Genomic DNA, 13,922 nt, shown 5'->3' with positions numbered 1-13,922 from the left:
CAACTTTTTTCCTTGAAGTTGACAGGGTTCAATCCCCAGCCAATACAGACCGTGGAGAGGCATCTCGTCTCTTATGACGGTCAATAGCATCACAATTAGGCCACGTGTTTCAAACTCCGCAGAAGTATAAACCAGGCTTAGGGCAATTTCTTACTAGTTGGACGACAGTAGGTGGTGTGGAAAGGTGAACCGTCCCTCGAAATGCTGTGCGATCATGGAGGCTGTTGTGGGCATTGGTGGTATAGTGGCAAGCATAGCTGCCTTCCAAGCAGTTGACCCGGGTTCGATTCCCGGCCAAAGCAGAACCTTGAGAGAGATGTGTTTTATCTTGTGACTTTCAACTGCTTCCAGGCATTAAGAATATCACGTGAGCTCCCGGACGAACGATCAGCATCGAGAAGAGCTCGGGGGGCAACAACCTCGCAACTGGGTAGCGTGGCCGAGCTGTCCAAGGCGCTGGATTAAGGCTCCAGTCTCTCTGGCGTGGGTTCAAATCTCACCAATGCCACTTTTGTAGGGTTCTAACGCCGTCACATTGCTTTGAAGTCGGTAAGTGGGTTTGAAAAAGTGAACTATAGTGGCAACTACAGTGGCAACTTTTTTCCTTGAAGTTGACGGGGTTCAATCCCCAGCCAATACAGACCGTGGAGAGGTATCTCGTCTCTTGTGACGGCCGAACACATCACAATTAGGCCACGTGTTCCAAACTCCGCAGAAGTGTAAACCAGGCTTAGGGCGATTTCTTACTAGTTGGACGTCAGTAGGTGGTGTGGAAAAGTGAACCGTCCCTCGAAATGCTGTGCGATCACAGGGGCTGTTGTGGGCATCGGTGGTTTAGCGGCAAGCATAGCTGCCTTCCAAGCAGATGACCAGGGTTTGATTCCTGGCCAATGCAGAACCTTGAGAGAGATTCAAATCATCTTTATTTCGCCATGTATACAGATACTAGGAATTTGATTTGGTATTCTCCATGCAGGCTATAGCATCACAAATAGAACAACAAGACAAAAAAGAAAAACAATACAAGGACAGATAGTACCAGTATGAGCAAAATAATAAATACGAATGGAGGTAATGTTAAATAAAGCGCCGTAAAGTTCATTTCTAAGAGCTATTTAGGAGGGCTATTGTTAGATGTGTTTTATCTTGTGACGTTCAACCGCTTCCAGGCATTAAGAATGTCACGTGAGCTCCTGGACGATCGATCAGCTTCGGGAAGAGCCCGGGGGCTAAGACCTGACAACGTGGTAGCGTGGCCGAGCGGTCCAAGGCGCTGGATTTAGGCTCCAGTCTCTCCGGAGGCGTGGGTTCAAATCCCACCGCTGCCACTTTTGTAGGGTGCTAACGCCGTCCCATTGCTTTGAAGTCAGTAAGTGGGTTTGAAAAAGTGAACTGTGGCTCGACATGTGCGATTGTATATGATTTTTTGGGGCATCGTAGTTATAGTGGCAACTACAGTGGCAACTTTTTTCCTTGAAGTTGACAGGGTTCAATCCCCAGCCAGTAAAGACCGTGGAGAGGCATCTCGTCTCTTATGACGGTCGATAGCATCACAATTAGGCCACGTGTTTCAAACTCCGCAGAAGTATAAACCAGGCTTAGGGCAATTTCTTACTAGTTGGACGACAGTAGGTGGTGTGGAAAGGTGAACCGTCCCTCGAAATGCTGTGCGATCATGGAGGCTGTTGTGGGCATTGGTGGTATAGTGGCAAGCATAGCTGCCTTCCAAGCAGTTGACCCGGGTTCGATTCCCGGCCAAAGCAGAACCTTGAGAGAGATGTGTTTTATCTTGTGACTTTCAACTCCTTCCAGCCATTAAGAATGTCACGTGAGCTCCCGGACGAACGATCAGCATCGAGAAGAGCTCGGGGGGCAACAACCTCGCAACTGGGTAGCGTGGCCGAGCTGTCCAAGGCGCTGGATTAAGGCTCCAGTCTCTCCGGCGTGTGTTCAAATCTCACCACTGCCACTTTTGTAGGGTTCTAACGCCGTCACATTGCTTTGAAGTCGGTAAGTGGGTTTGAAAAAGTGAACTATAGTGGCAACTACAGTGGCAACTTTTTTCCTTGAAGTTGACGGGGTTCAATCCCCAGCCAATACAGACCGTGGAGAGGTATCTCGTCTCTTGTGACGGCCGAACACATCACAATTAGGCCACGTGTTCCAAACTCCGCAGAAGTGTAAACCAGGCTTAGGGCGATTTCTTACTAGTTGGACGTCAGTAGGTGGTGTGGAAAGGTGAACCGTCCCTCGAAATTCTGTGCGATCATGGAGGCGGTTGTGGGCATTGGTGGTATAGTGGCAAGCATAGCTGCCTTCCAAGCAGTTGACCTGGGTTCGATTCCCGGCCAATGCAGAACCTTGAGAGAGATGTGTTTTATCTTGTGACTTTCAACCGCTTCCAGGCATTAAGAATGTCACGTGAGCTCCTGGACGATCGATCAGCTTCGGGAAGCGCCCGGGGGCTAAGACCTGACAACGTGGTAGCGTGGCCGAGCGGTCCAAGGCGCTGGATTTAGGCTCCAGTCTCTCCGGAGGCGTGGGTTCAAATCCCACCGCTGCCACTTTTGTAGGGTGCTAACGCCGTCCCATTGCTTTGAAGTCAGTAAGTGGGTTTGAAAAAGTGAACTGTGGCTCGACATGTGCGATTGTATATGATTTTTGGGGCATCGTAGTTATAGTGGCAACTACAGTGGCAACTTTTTTCCTTGAAGTTGACAGGGTTCAATCCCCAGCCAATACAGACCGTGGAGAGGCATCTCGTCTCTTATGACGGTCAATAGCATCACAATTAGGCCACGTGTTTCAAACTCCGCAGAAGTATAAACCAGGCTTAGGGCAATTTCTTACTAGTTGGACGACAGTAGGTGGTGTGGAAAGGTGAACCGTCCCTCGAAATGCTGTGCGATCATGGAGGCTGTTGTGGGCATTGGTGGTATAGTGGCAAGCATAGCTGCCTTCCAAGCAGTTGACCCGGGTTCGATTCCCGGCCAAAGCAGAACCTTGAGAGAGATGTGTTTTATCTTGTGACTTTCAACTGCTTCCAGGCATTAAGAATATCACGTGAGCTCCCGGACGAACGATCAGCATCGAGAAGAGCTCGGGGGGCAACAACCTCGCAACTGGGTAGCGTGGCCGAGCTGTCCAAGGCGCTGGATTAAGGCTCCAGTCTCTCTGGCGTGGGTTCAAATCTCACCAATGCCACTTTTGTAGGGTGCTAACGCCGTCACATTGCTTTGAAGTCAGTAAGTGGGTTTGAAAAAGTGAACTATAGTGGCAACTACAGTGGCAACTTTTTTCCTTGAAGTTGACGGGGTTCAATCCCCAGCCAATACAGACCGTGGAGAGGCATCTCGTCTCTTGTGACGGTCGATAGCATCACGATTAGGCCACGTGTTCCAAACTCCGCAGAAGTATAAACCAGGCTTAGGGCAATTTCTTACTAGTTGGACGTCAGTAGGTGGTGTGGAAAGGTGAACCGTCCCTCGAAATGCTGTGCGATCACAGAGGCTGTTGTGGGCATCGGTGGTTTAGCGGCAAGCATAGCTGCCATCCAAGCAGATGACCAGGGTTCGATTCCCGGCCAATGCAGAACCTTGAGAGAGATTCAAATCATCTTTATTTCGCCATGTATACAGATACTAGGAATTTGATTTGGTATTCTCCATGCAGGCTATAGCATCACAAATAGAACAACAAGACAAAAAAGAAAAACAATTCAAGGACAGATAGTACCAGTGTGAGCAAAATAATAAATAAGAATGGAGGTAATGTTAAATAAAGCGCCGTAAAGTTCATTTCTAAGAGCTATTTAGGAGGGCTATTGTTAGATGTGTTTTATCTTGTGACGTTCAACCGCTTCCAGGCATTAAGAATGTCACGTGAGCTCCTGGACGATCGATCAGCTTCGGGAAGAGCCCGGGGGGGTAAGACCTGACAACGTGGTAGCGTGGCCGAGCGGTCCAAGGCGCTGGATTTAGGCTCCAGTCTCTCCTGAGGCGTGGGTTCAAATCCCACCGCTGCCACTTTTGTAGGGTGCTAACGACGTCCCATTGCTTTGAAGTCAGTAAGTGGGTTTGAAAAAGTGAACTGTGGCTCGACATGTGCGATTGTATATGATTTTTTGGGGCATCGTAGTTATAGTGGCAACTACAGTGGCAACTTTTTTCCTTGAAGTTGACGGGGTTCAATCCCCAGCCAATACAGACCTTGGAGAGGTATCTCGTCTCTTGTGACGGTCGAACACATCACAATTAGGCCACGTGTTCCAAACTCCGCAGAAGTGTAAACCAGGCTTAGGGCGATTTCTTACTAGTTGGACGTCAGTAGGTGGTGTGGAAAGGTGAACCGTCCCTCGAAATACTGTGCGATCATGGAGGCGGTTGTGGGCATTGGTTGTATAGTGGCAAGCATAGCTGCCTTCCAAGCAGTTGACCCGGGTTCGATTCCAGGCCAATGCAGAACCTTGAGAGAGATGTGTTTTATCTTGTGACTTTCAACCGCTTCCAGGCATTAAGAATGTCATGTGAGCTCCCGGACCATCGATCAGCTTCGAGAAGAGCTCGGGGGAAACAACCTCACAACTGGGTAGCGTGGCCGAGCGGTCCAAGGCGTTGGATTTAGGCTCCAGTCTCTCCGGAGGCGTGGGTTCAAATCCCACTGCTGCCACTTTTGTAGGGTGCTAACGCCGTCACGTTGCTTTGAAGTCAGTAAGTGGGTTTGAAAAAGTGAACTGTGGCTCGACATGTGCGATAGTATATGATTTTTTGGGGCATCGTATTTATAGTGGCAACTACAGTGGCAACTTTTTTCCTTGAAGTTGACGGGGTTCAATCCCCAGCCAATACAGACCGTGGAGAGGCATCTCGTCTCTTGTGACGGTCGATAGCATCACGATTAGGCCACGTGTTCCAAACTCCGCAGAAGTATAAACCAGGCTTAGGGCAATTTCTTACTAGTTGGACGTCAGTAGGTGGTGTGGAAAGGTGAACCGTCCCTCGAAATACTGTGCGATCATGGAGGCTGTTGTGGGCATTGGTGGTATAGTGGCAAGCATAGCTGCCTTCCAAGCAGTTGACCCGGGTTCGATTCCCGGCCAATGCAGAACCTTGAGAGAGATGTGTTTTATCTTGTGACTTTCAACCGCTTCCAGGCATTAAGAATGTCACGTGAGCTCCTGGACGATCGATCAGCTTCGGGAAGCGCCCGGGGGCTAAGACCTGACAACGTGGTAGCGTGGCCGAGCGGTCCAAGGCGCTGGATTTAGGCTCCAGTCTCTCCGGAGGCGTGGGTTCAAATCCCACCGCTGCCACTTTTGTAGGGTGCTAACGCCGTCCCATTGCTTTGAAGTCAGTAAGTGGGTTTGAAAAAGTGAACTGTGGCTCGACATGTGCGATTGTATATGATTTTTTGGGGCATCGTAGTTATAGTGGCAACTACAGTGGCAACTTTTTTCCTTGAAGTTGACAGGGTTCAATCCCCAGCCAGTAAAGACCGTGGAGAGGCATCTCGTCTCTTATGACGGTCGATAGCATCACAATTAGGCCACGTGTTTCAAACTCCGCAGAAGTATAAACCAGGCTTAGGGCAATTTCTTACTAGTTGGACGACAGTAGGTGGTGTGGAAAGGTGAACCGTCCCTCGAAATTCTGTGCGATCATGGAGGCTGTTGTGGGCATTGGTGGTATAGTGGCAAGCATAGCTGCCTTCCAAGCAGTTGACCCGGGTTCGATTCCCGGCCAAAGCAGAACCTTGAGAGAGATGTGTTTTATCTTGTGACTTTCAACTCCTTCCAGCCATTAAGAATGTCACGTGAGCTCCCGGACGAACGATCAGCATCGAGAAGAGCTCGGGGGGCAACAACCTCGCAACTGGGTAGCGTGGCCGAGCTGTCCAAGGCGCTGGATTAAGGCTCCAGTCTCTCTGGCGTGTGTTCAAATCTCACCACTGCCACTTTTGTAGGGTTCTAACGCCGTCACATTGCTTTGAAGTCGGTAAGTGGGTTTGAAAAAGTGAACTATAGTGGCAACTACAGTGGCAACTTTTTTCCTTGAAGTTGACGGGGTTCAATCCCCAGCCAATACAGACCGTGGAGAGGCATCTCGTCTCTTGTGACGGTCGATAGCATCACGATTAGGCCACGTGTTCCAAACTCCGCAGAAGTATAAACCAGGCTTAGGGCAATTTCTTACTAGTTGGACGTCAGTAGGTGGTGTGGAAAGGTGAACCGTCCCTCGAAATGCTGTGCGATCACAGAGGCTGTTGTGGGCATCGGTGGTTTAGCGGCAAGCATAGCTGCCATCCAAGCAGATGACCAGGGTTCGATTCCCGGCCAATGCAGAACCTTGAGAGAGATTCAAATCATCTTTATTTCGCCATGTATACAGATACTAGGAATTTGATTTGGTATTCTCCATGCAGGCTATAGCATCACAAATAGAACAACAAGACAAAAAAGAAAAACAATACAAGGACAGATAGTACCAGTGTGAGCAAAATAATAAATAAGAATGGAGGTAATGTTAAATAAAGCGCCGTAATGTTCATTTCTAAGAGCTATTTAGGAGGGCTATTGTTAGATGTGTTTTATCTTGTGACGTTCAACCGCTTCCAGGCATTAAGAATGTCACGTGAGCTCCTGGACGATCGATCAGCTTCGGGAAGAGCCCGGGGGGGTAAGACCTGACAACGTGGTAGCGTGGCCGAGCGGTCCAAGGCGCTGGATTTAGGCTCCAGTCTCTCCTGAGGCGTGGGTTCAAATCCCACCGCTGCCACTTTTGTAGGGTGCTAACGACGTCCCATTGCTTTGAAGTCAGTAAGTGGCTTTGAAAAAGTGAACTGTGGCTCGACATGTGCGATTGTGTATGATTTTTTGGGGCATCGTGGTTATAGTGGCAACTACAGTGGCAACTTTTTTCCTTGAAGTTGACGGGGTTCAATCCCCAGCCAATACAGACCGTGGAGAGGTATCTCGTCTCTTGTGACGGCCGAACACATCACAATTAGGCCACGTGTTCCAAACTCCGCAGAAGTGTAAACCAGGCTTAGGGCGATTTCTTACTAGTTGGACGTCAGTAGGTGGTGTGGAAAGGTGAACCGTCCCTCGAAATTCTGTGCGATCATGGAGGCGGTTGTGGGCATTGGTGGTATAGTGGCAAGCATAGCTGCCTTCCAAGCAGTTGACCCGGGTTCGATTCCCGGCCAATGCAGAACCTTGAGAGAGATGTGTTTTATCTTGTGACTTTCAACCGCTTCCAGGCATTAAGAATGTCACCTGAGCTCCCGGACGAACGATCAGCATCGAGAAGAGCTCGGGGGAAACAACCTCACAACTGGGTAGCGTGGCCGAGCGGTCCAAGGCGCTGGATTTAGGCTCCAGTCTCTCAGGAGGCGTGGGTTCAAATCCCACCGCTGCCACTTTTGTAGGGTGCTAACGCCGTCACATTGCTTTGAAGTCAGTAAGTGGGTTTGAAAAAGTGAACTGTGGCTCGACATGTGCGATAGTATATGATTTTTTGGGGCATCGTATTTATAGTGGCAACTACAGTGGCAACTTTTTTCCTTGAAGTTGACGGGGTTCAATCCCCAGCCAATACAGACCGTGGAGAGGCATCTCGTCTCTTGTGACGGTCGATAGCATCACGATTAGGCCACGTGTTCCAAACTCCGCAGAAGTATAAACCAGGCTTAGGGCAATTTCTTACTAGTTGGACGTCAGTAGGTGGTGTGGAAAGGTGAACCGTCCCTCGAAATGCTGTGCGATCACGGAGGCTGTTGTGGGCATCGGTGGTTTAGCGGCAAGCATAGCTGCCTTCCAAGCAGATGACCAGGGTTTGATTCCTGGCCAATGCAGAACCTTGAGAGAGATTCAAATCATCTTTATTTCGCCATGTATACAGATACTAGGAATTTGATTTGGTATTCTCCATGCAGGCTATAGCATCACAAATAGAACAACAAGACAAAAAAGAAAAACAATACAAGGACAGATAGTACCAGTATGAGCAAAATAATAAATACGAATGGAGGTAATGTTAAATAAAGCGCCGTAAAGTTCATTTCTAAGAGCTATTTAGGAGGGCTATTGTTAGATGTGTTTTATCTTGTGACGTTCAACCGCTTCCAGGCATTAAGAATGTCACGTGAGCTCCTGGACGATCGATCAGCTTCGGGAAGAGCCCGGGGGCTAAGACCTGACAACGTGGTAGCGTGGCCGAGCGGTCCAAGGCGCTGGATTTAGGCTCCAGTCTCTCCGGAGGCGTGGGTTCAAATCCCACCGCTGCCACTTTTGTAGGGTGCTAACGCCGTCCCATTGCTTTGAAGTCAGTAAGTGGGTTTGAAAAAGTGAACTGTGGCTCGACATGTGCGATTGTATATGATTTTTTGGGGCATCGTAGTTATAGTGGCAACTACAGTGGCAACTTTTTTCCTTGAAGTTGACAGGGTTCAATCCCCAGCCAGTAAAGACCGTGGAGAGGCATCTCGTCTCTTATGACGGTCGATAGCATCACAATTAGGCCACGTGTTTCAAACTCCGCAGAAGTATAAACCAGGCTTAGGGCAATTTCTTACTAGTTGGACGACAGTAGGTGGTGTGGAAAGGTGAACCGTCCCTCGAAATGCTGTGCGATCATGGAGGCTGTTGTGGGCATTGGTGGTATAGTGGCAAGCATAGCTGCCTTCCAAGCAGTTGACCCGGGTTCGATTCCCGGCCAAAGCAGAACCTTGAGAGAGATGTGTTTTATCTTGTGACTTTCAACTCCTTCCAGCCATTAAGAATGTCACGTGAGCTCCCGGACGAACGATCAGCATCGAGAAGAGCTCGGGGGGCAACAACCTCGCAACTGGGTAGCGTGGCCGAGCTGTCCAAGGCGCTGGATTAAGGCTCCAGTCTCTCCGGCGTGTGTTCAAATCTCACCACTGCCACTTTTGTAGGGTTCTAACGCCGTCACATTGCTTTGAAGTCGGTAAGTGGGTTTGAAAAAGTGAACTATAGTGGCAACTACAGTGGCAACTTTTTTCCTTGAAGTTGACGGGGTTCAATCCCCAGCCAATACAGACCGTGGAGAGGTATCTCGTCTCTTGTGACGGCCGAACACATCACAATTAGGCCACGTGTTCCAAACTCCGCAGAAGTGTAAACCAGGCTTAGGGCGATTTCTTACTAGTTGGACGTCAGTAGGTGGTGTGGAAAGGTGAACCGTCCCTCGAAATTCTGTGCGATCATGGAGGCGGTTGTGGGCATTGGTGGTATAGTGGCAAGCATAGCTGCCTTCCAAGCAGTTGACCTGGGTTCGATTCCCGGCCAATGCAGAACCTTGAGAGAGATGTGTTTTATCTTGTGACTTTCAACCGCTTCCAGGCATTAAGAATGTCACGTGAGCTCCTGGACGATCGATCAGCTTCGGGAAGCGCCCGGGGGCTAAGACCTGACAACGTGGTAGCGTGGCCGAGCGGTCCAAGGCGCTGGATTTAGGCTCCAGTCTCTCCGGAGGCGTGGGTTCAAATCCCACCGCTGCCACTTTTGTAGGGTGCTAACGCCGTCCCATTGCTTTGAAGTCAGTAAGTGGGTTTGAAAAAGTGAACTGTGGCTCGACATGTGCGATTGTATATGATTTTTGGGGCATCGTAGTTATAGTGGCAACTACAGTGGCAACTTTTTTCCTTGAAGTTGACAGGGTTCAATCCCCAGCCAATACAGACCGTGGAGAGGCATCTCGTCTCTTATGACGGTCAATAGCATCACAATTAGGCCACGTGTTTCAAACTCCGCAGAAGTATAAACCAGGCTTAGGGCAATTTCTTACTAGTTGGACGACAGTAGGTGGTGTGGAAAGGTGAACCGTCCCTCGAAATGCTGTGCGATCATGGAGGCTGTTGTGGGCATTGGTGGTATAGTGGCAAGCATAGCTGCCTTCCAAGCAGTTGACCCGGGTTCGATTCCCGGCCAAAGCAGAACCTTGAGAGAGATGTGTTTTATCTTGTGACTTTCAACTGCTTCCAGGCATTAAGAATATCACGTGAGCTCCCGGACGAACGATCAGCATCGAGAAGAGCTCGGGGGGCAACAACCTCGCAACTGGGTAGCGTGGCCGAGCTGTCCAAGGCGCTGGATTAAGGCTCCAGTCTCTCTGGCGTGGGTTCAAATCTCACCAATGCCACTTTTGTAGGGTGCTAACGCCGTCACATTGCTTTGAAGTCAGTAAGTGGGTTTGAAAAAGTGAACTATAGTGGCAACTACAGTGGCAACTTTTTTCCTTGAAGTTGACGGGGTTCAATCCCCAGCCAATACAGACCGTGGAGAGGCATCTCGTCTCTTGTGACGGTCGATAGCATCACGATTAGGCCACGTGTTCCAAACTCCGCAGAAGTATAAACCAGGCTTAGGGCAATTTCTTACTAGTTGGACGTCAGTAGGTGGTGTGGAAAGGTGAACCGTCCCTCGAAATGCTGTGCGATCACAGAGGCTGTTGTGGGCATCGGTGGTTTAGCGGCAAGCATAGCTGCCATCCAAGCAGATGACCAGGGTTCGATTCCCGGCCAATGCAGAACCTTGAGAGAGATTCAAATCATCTTTATTTCGCCATGTATACAGATACTAGGAATTTGATTTGGTATTCTCCATGCAGGCTATAGCATCACAAATAGAACAACAAGACAAAAAAGAAAAACAATTCAAGGACAGATAGTACCAGTGTGAGCAAAATAATAAATAAGAATGGAGGTAATGTTAAATAAAGCGCCGTAAAGTTCATTTCTAAGAGCTATTTAGGAGGGCTATTGTTAGATGTGTTTTATCTTGTGACGTTCAACCGCTTCCAGGCATTAAGAATGTCACGTGAGCTCCTGGACGATCGATCAGCTTCGGGAAGAGCCCGGGGGGGTAAGACCTGACAACGTGGTAGCGTGGCCGAGCGGTCCAAGGCGCTGGATTTAGGCTCCAGTCTCTCCTGAGGCGTGGGTTCAAATCCCACCGCTGCCACTTTTGTAGGGTGCTAACGACGTCCCATTGCTTTGAAGTCAGTAAGTGGGTTTGAAAAAGTGAACTGTGGCTCGACATGTGCGATTGTATATGATTTTTTGGGGCATCGTAGTTATAGTGGCAACTACAGTGGCAACTTTTTTCCTTGAAGTTGACGGGGTTCAATCCCCAGCCAATACAGACCTTGGAGAGGTATCTCGTCTCTTGTGACGGTCGAACACATCACAATTAGGCCACGTGTTCCAAACTCCGCAGAAGTGTAAACCAGGCTTAGGGCGATTTCTTACTAGTTGGACGTCAGTAGGTGGTGTGGAAAGGTGAACCGTCCCTCGAAATACTGTGCGATCATGGAGGCGGTTGTGGGCATTGGTTGTATAGTGGCAAGCATAGCTGCCTTCCAAGCAGTTGACCCGGGTTCGATTCCAGGCCAATGCAGAACCTTGAGAGAGATGTGTTTTATCTTGTGACTTTCAACCGCTTCCAGGCATTAAGAATGTCATGTGAGCTCCCGGACCATCGATCAGCTTCGAGAAGAGCTCGGGGGAAACAACCTCACAACTGGGTAGCGTGGCCGAGCGGTCCAAGGCGTTGGATTTAGGCTCCAGTCTCTCCGGAGGCGTGGGTTCAAATCCCACTGCTGCCACTTTTGTAGGGTGCTAACGCCGTCACGTTGCTTTGAAGTCAGTAAGTGGGTTTGAAAAAGTGAACTGTGGCTCGACATGTGCGATAGTATATGATTTTTTGGGGCATCGTATTTATAGTGGCAACTACAGTGGCAACTTTTTTCCTTGAAGTTGACGGGGTTCAATCCCCAGCCAATACAGACCGTGGAGAGGCATCTCGTCTCTTGTGACGGTCGATAGCATCACGATTAGGCCACGTGTTCCAAACTCCGCAGAAGTATAAACCAGGCTTAGGGCAATTTCTTACTAGTTGGACGTCAGTAGGTGGTGTGGAAAGGTGAACCGTCCCTCGAAATACTGTGCGATCATGGAGGCTGTTGTGGGCATTGGTGGTATAGTGGCAAGCATAGCTGCCTTCCAAGCAGTTGACCCGGGTTCGATTCCCGGCCAATGCAGAACCTTGAGAGAGATGTGTTTTATCTTGTGACTTTCAACCGCTTCCAGGCATTAAGAATGTCACGTGAGCTCCTGGACGATCGATCAGCTTCGGGAAGCGCCCGGGGGCTAAGACCTGACAACGTGGTAGCGTGGCCGAGCGGTCCAAGGCGCTGGATTTAGGCTCCAGTCTCTCCGGAGGCGTGGGTTCAAATCCCACCGCTGCCACTTTTGTAGGGTGCTAACGCCGTCCCATTGCTTTGAAGTCAGTAAGTGGGTTTGAAAAAGTGAACTGTGGCTCGACATGTGCGATTGTATATGATTTTTTGGGGCATCGTAGTTATAGTGGCAACTACAGTGGCAACTTTTTTCCTTGAAGTTGACAGGGTTCAATCCCCAGCCAGTAAAGACCGTGGAGAGGCATCTCGTCTCTTATGACGGTCGATAGCATCACAATTAGGCCACGTGTTTCAAACTCCGCAGAAGTATAAACCAGGCTTAGGGCAATTTCTTACTAGTTGGACGACAGTAGGTGGTGTGGAAAGGTGAACCGTCCCTCGAAATTCTGTGCGATCATGGAGGCTGTTGTGGGCATTGGTGGTATAGTGGCAAGCATAGCTGCCTTCCAAGCAGTTGACCCGGGTTCGATTCCCGGCCAAAGCAGAACCTTGAGAGAGATGTGTTTTATCTTGTGACTTTCAACTCCTTCCAGCCATTAAGAATGTCACGTGAGCTCCCGGACGAACGATCAGCATCGAGAAGAGCTCGGGGGGCAACAACCTCGCAACTGGGTAGCGTGGCCGAGCTGTCCAAGGCGCTGGATTAAGGCTCCAGTCTCTCTGGCGTGTGTTCAAATCTCACCACTGCCACTTTTGTAGGGTTCTAACGCCGTCACATTGCTTTGAAGTCGGTAAGTGGGTTTGAAAAAGTGAACTATAGTGGCAACTACAGTGGCAACTTTTTTCCTTGAAGTTGACGGGGTTCAATCCCCAGCCAATACAGACCGTGGAGAGGCATCTCGTCTCTTGTGACGGTCGATAGCATCACGATTAGGCCACGTGTTCCAAACTCCGCAGAAGTATAAACCAGGCTTAGGGCAATTTCTTACTAGTTGGACGTCAGTAGGTGGTGTGGAAAGGTGAACCGTCCCTCGAAATGCTGTGCGATCACAGAGGCTGTTGTGGGCATCGGTGGTTTAGCGGCAAGCATAGCTGCCATCCAAGCAGATGACCAGGGTTCGATTCCCGGCCAATGCAGAACCTTGAGAGAGATTCAAATCATCTTTATTTCGCCATGTATACAGATACTAGGAATTTGATTTGGTATTCTCCATGCAGGCTATAGCATCACAAATAGAACAACAAGACAAAAAAGAAAAACAATACAAGGACAGATAGTACCAGTGTGAGCAAAATAATAAATAAGAATGGAGGTAATGTTAAATAAAGCGCCGTAATGTTCATTTCTAAGAGCTATTTAGGAGGGCTATTGTTAGATGTGTTTTATCTTGTGACGTTCAACCGCTTCCAGGCATTAAGAATGTCACGTGAGCTCCTGGACGATCGATCAGCTTCGGGAAGAGCCCGGGGGGGTAAGACCTGACAACGTGGTAGCGTGGCCGAGCGGTCCAAGGCGCTGGATTTAGGCTCCAGTCTCTCCTGAGGCGTGGGTTCAAATCCCACCGCTGCCACTTTTGTAGGGTGCTAACGACGTCCCATTGCTTTGAAGTCAGTAAGTGGCTTTGAAAAAGTGAACTGTGGCTCGACATGTGCGATTGTGTATGATTTTTTGGGGCATCGTGGTTATAGTGGCAACTACAGTGGCAACTTTTTTCCTTGAAGTTGACGGGGTTCAATCCCCAGCCAATACAGACCGTGGAGAGG

At 49.3% G+C, this 13,922-nt stretch overlaps 25 non-coding genes across 25 annotated transcripts; all 25 read left to right on the top strand.

Moving 5' to 3' along the window:
* The first annotated feature begins 230 nt into the window (after positions 1-230).
* Positions 231-302, top strand: trnag-ucc (transfer RNA glycine (anticodon UCC)). The gene has a single exon. It is a non-coding gene; the product is annotated as a tRNA-Gly (tRNA).
* Positions 303-1,246: 944 nt separating this feature from the next.
* trnal-uag (transfer RNA leucine (anticodon UAG)) lies at positions 1,247-1,328 on the top strand. Its single transcript has one exon. It is a non-coding gene; the product is annotated as a tRNA-Leu (tRNA).
* Positions 1,329-1,691: 363 nt separating this feature from the next.
* Positions 1,692-1,763, top strand: trnag-ucc (transfer RNA glycine (anticodon UCC)). Its single transcript has one exon. It is a non-coding gene; the product is annotated as a tRNA-Gly (tRNA).
* A 521-nt stretch (positions 1,764-2,284) lies between these two features.
* trnag-ucc (transfer RNA glycine (anticodon UCC)) lies at positions 2,285-2,356 on the top strand. Its single transcript has one exon. It is a non-coding gene; the product is annotated as a tRNA-Gly (tRNA).
* A 126-nt stretch (positions 2,357-2,482) lies between these two features.
* On the top strand, positions 2,483-2,564 carry trnal-uag (transfer RNA leucine (anticodon UAG)). The gene has a single exon. It is a non-coding gene; the product is annotated as a tRNA-Leu (tRNA).
* Positions 2,565-2,926: 362 nt separating this feature from the next.
* trnag-ucc (transfer RNA glycine (anticodon UCC)) lies at positions 2,927-2,998 on the top strand. The gene has a single exon. It is a non-coding gene; the product is annotated as a tRNA-Gly (tRNA).
* A 945-nt stretch (positions 2,999-3,943) lies between these two features.
* Positions 3,944-4,025, top strand: trnal-uag (transfer RNA leucine (anticodon UAG)). Its single transcript has one exon. It is a non-coding gene; the product is annotated as a tRNA-Leu (tRNA).
* A 561-nt stretch (positions 4,026-4,586) lies between these two features.
* Positions 4,587-4,668, top strand: trnal-uag (transfer RNA leucine (anticodon UAG)). Its single transcript has one exon. It is a non-coding gene; the product is annotated as a tRNA-Leu (tRNA).
* Positions 4,669-5,031: 363 nt separating this feature from the next.
* Positions 5,032-5,103, top strand: trnag-ucc (transfer RNA glycine (anticodon UCC)). Its single transcript has one exon. It is a non-coding gene; the product is annotated as a tRNA-Gly (tRNA).
* A 126-nt stretch (positions 5,104-5,229) lies between these two features.
* Positions 5,230-5,311, top strand: trnal-uag (transfer RNA leucine (anticodon UAG)). The gene has a single exon. It is a non-coding gene; the product is annotated as a tRNA-Leu (tRNA).
* Positions 5,312-5,674: 363 nt separating this feature from the next.
* On the top strand, positions 5,675-5,746 carry trnag-ucc (transfer RNA glycine (anticodon UCC)). The gene has a single exon. It is a non-coding gene; the product is annotated as a tRNA-Gly (tRNA).
* A 945-nt stretch (positions 5,747-6,691) lies between these two features.
* Positions 6,692-6,773, top strand: trnal-uag (transfer RNA leucine (anticodon UAG)). Its single transcript has one exon. It is a non-coding gene; the product is annotated as a tRNA-Leu (tRNA).
* A 363-nt stretch (positions 6,774-7,136) lies between these two features.
* Positions 7,137-7,208, top strand: trnag-ucc (transfer RNA glycine (anticodon UCC)). Its single transcript has one exon. It is a non-coding gene; the product is annotated as a tRNA-Gly (tRNA).
* Positions 7,209-7,334: 126 nt separating this feature from the next.
* On the top strand, positions 7,335-7,416 carry trnal-uag (transfer RNA leucine (anticodon UAG)). The gene has a single exon. It is a non-coding gene; the product is annotated as a tRNA-Leu (tRNA).
* A 786-nt stretch (positions 7,417-8,202) lies between these two features.
* trnal-uag (transfer RNA leucine (anticodon UAG)) lies at positions 8,203-8,284 on the top strand. The gene has a single exon. It is a non-coding gene; the product is annotated as a tRNA-Leu (tRNA).
* Positions 8,285-8,647: 363 nt separating this feature from the next.
* trnag-ucc (transfer RNA glycine (anticodon UCC)) lies at positions 8,648-8,719 on the top strand. Its single transcript has one exon. It is a non-coding gene; the product is annotated as a tRNA-Gly (tRNA).
* Positions 8,720-9,240: 521 nt separating this feature from the next.
* trnag-ucc (transfer RNA glycine (anticodon UCC)) lies at positions 9,241-9,312 on the top strand. The gene has a single exon. It is a non-coding gene; the product is annotated as a tRNA-Gly (tRNA).
* Positions 9,313-9,438: 126 nt separating this feature from the next.
* Positions 9,439-9,520, top strand: trnal-uag (transfer RNA leucine (anticodon UAG)). Its single transcript has one exon. It is a non-coding gene; the product is annotated as a tRNA-Leu (tRNA).
* A 362-nt stretch (positions 9,521-9,882) lies between these two features.
* Positions 9,883-9,954, top strand: trnag-ucc (transfer RNA glycine (anticodon UCC)). Its single transcript has one exon. It is a non-coding gene; the product is annotated as a tRNA-Gly (tRNA).
* A 945-nt stretch (positions 9,955-10,899) lies between these two features.
* Positions 10,900-10,981, top strand: trnal-uag (transfer RNA leucine (anticodon UAG)). The gene has a single exon. It is a non-coding gene; the product is annotated as a tRNA-Leu (tRNA).
* A 561-nt stretch (positions 10,982-11,542) lies between these two features.
* On the top strand, positions 11,543-11,624 carry trnal-uag (transfer RNA leucine (anticodon UAG)). The gene has a single exon. It is a non-coding gene; the product is annotated as a tRNA-Leu (tRNA).
* A 363-nt stretch (positions 11,625-11,987) lies between these two features.
* Positions 11,988-12,059, top strand: trnag-ucc (transfer RNA glycine (anticodon UCC)). The gene has a single exon. It is a non-coding gene; the product is annotated as a tRNA-Gly (tRNA).
* A 126-nt stretch (positions 12,060-12,185) lies between these two features.
* Positions 12,186-12,267, top strand: trnal-uag (transfer RNA leucine (anticodon UAG)). The gene has a single exon. It is a non-coding gene; the product is annotated as a tRNA-Leu (tRNA).
* A 363-nt stretch (positions 12,268-12,630) lies between these two features.
* Positions 12,631-12,702, top strand: trnag-ucc (transfer RNA glycine (anticodon UCC)). Its single transcript has one exon. It is a non-coding gene; the product is annotated as a tRNA-Gly (tRNA).
* A 945-nt stretch (positions 12,703-13,647) lies between these two features.
* On the top strand, positions 13,648-13,729 carry trnal-uag (transfer RNA leucine (anticodon UAG)). The gene has a single exon. It is a non-coding gene; the product is annotated as a tRNA-Leu (tRNA).
* The last annotated feature ends 193 nt before the right edge of the window (positions 13,730-13,922 follow it).

Source organism: Osmerus mordax, chromosome 27, assembly GCF_038355195.1.
Source record: "Osmerus mordax isolate fOsmMor3 chromosome 27, fOsmMor3.pri, whole genome shotgun sequence".
Lineage (NCBI taxonomy): Eukaryota > Metazoa > Chordata > Actinopteri > Osmeriformes > Osmeridae > Osmerus > Osmerus mordax.
This window is presented reverse-complemented; position numbering and strand designations above follow the sequence as displayed.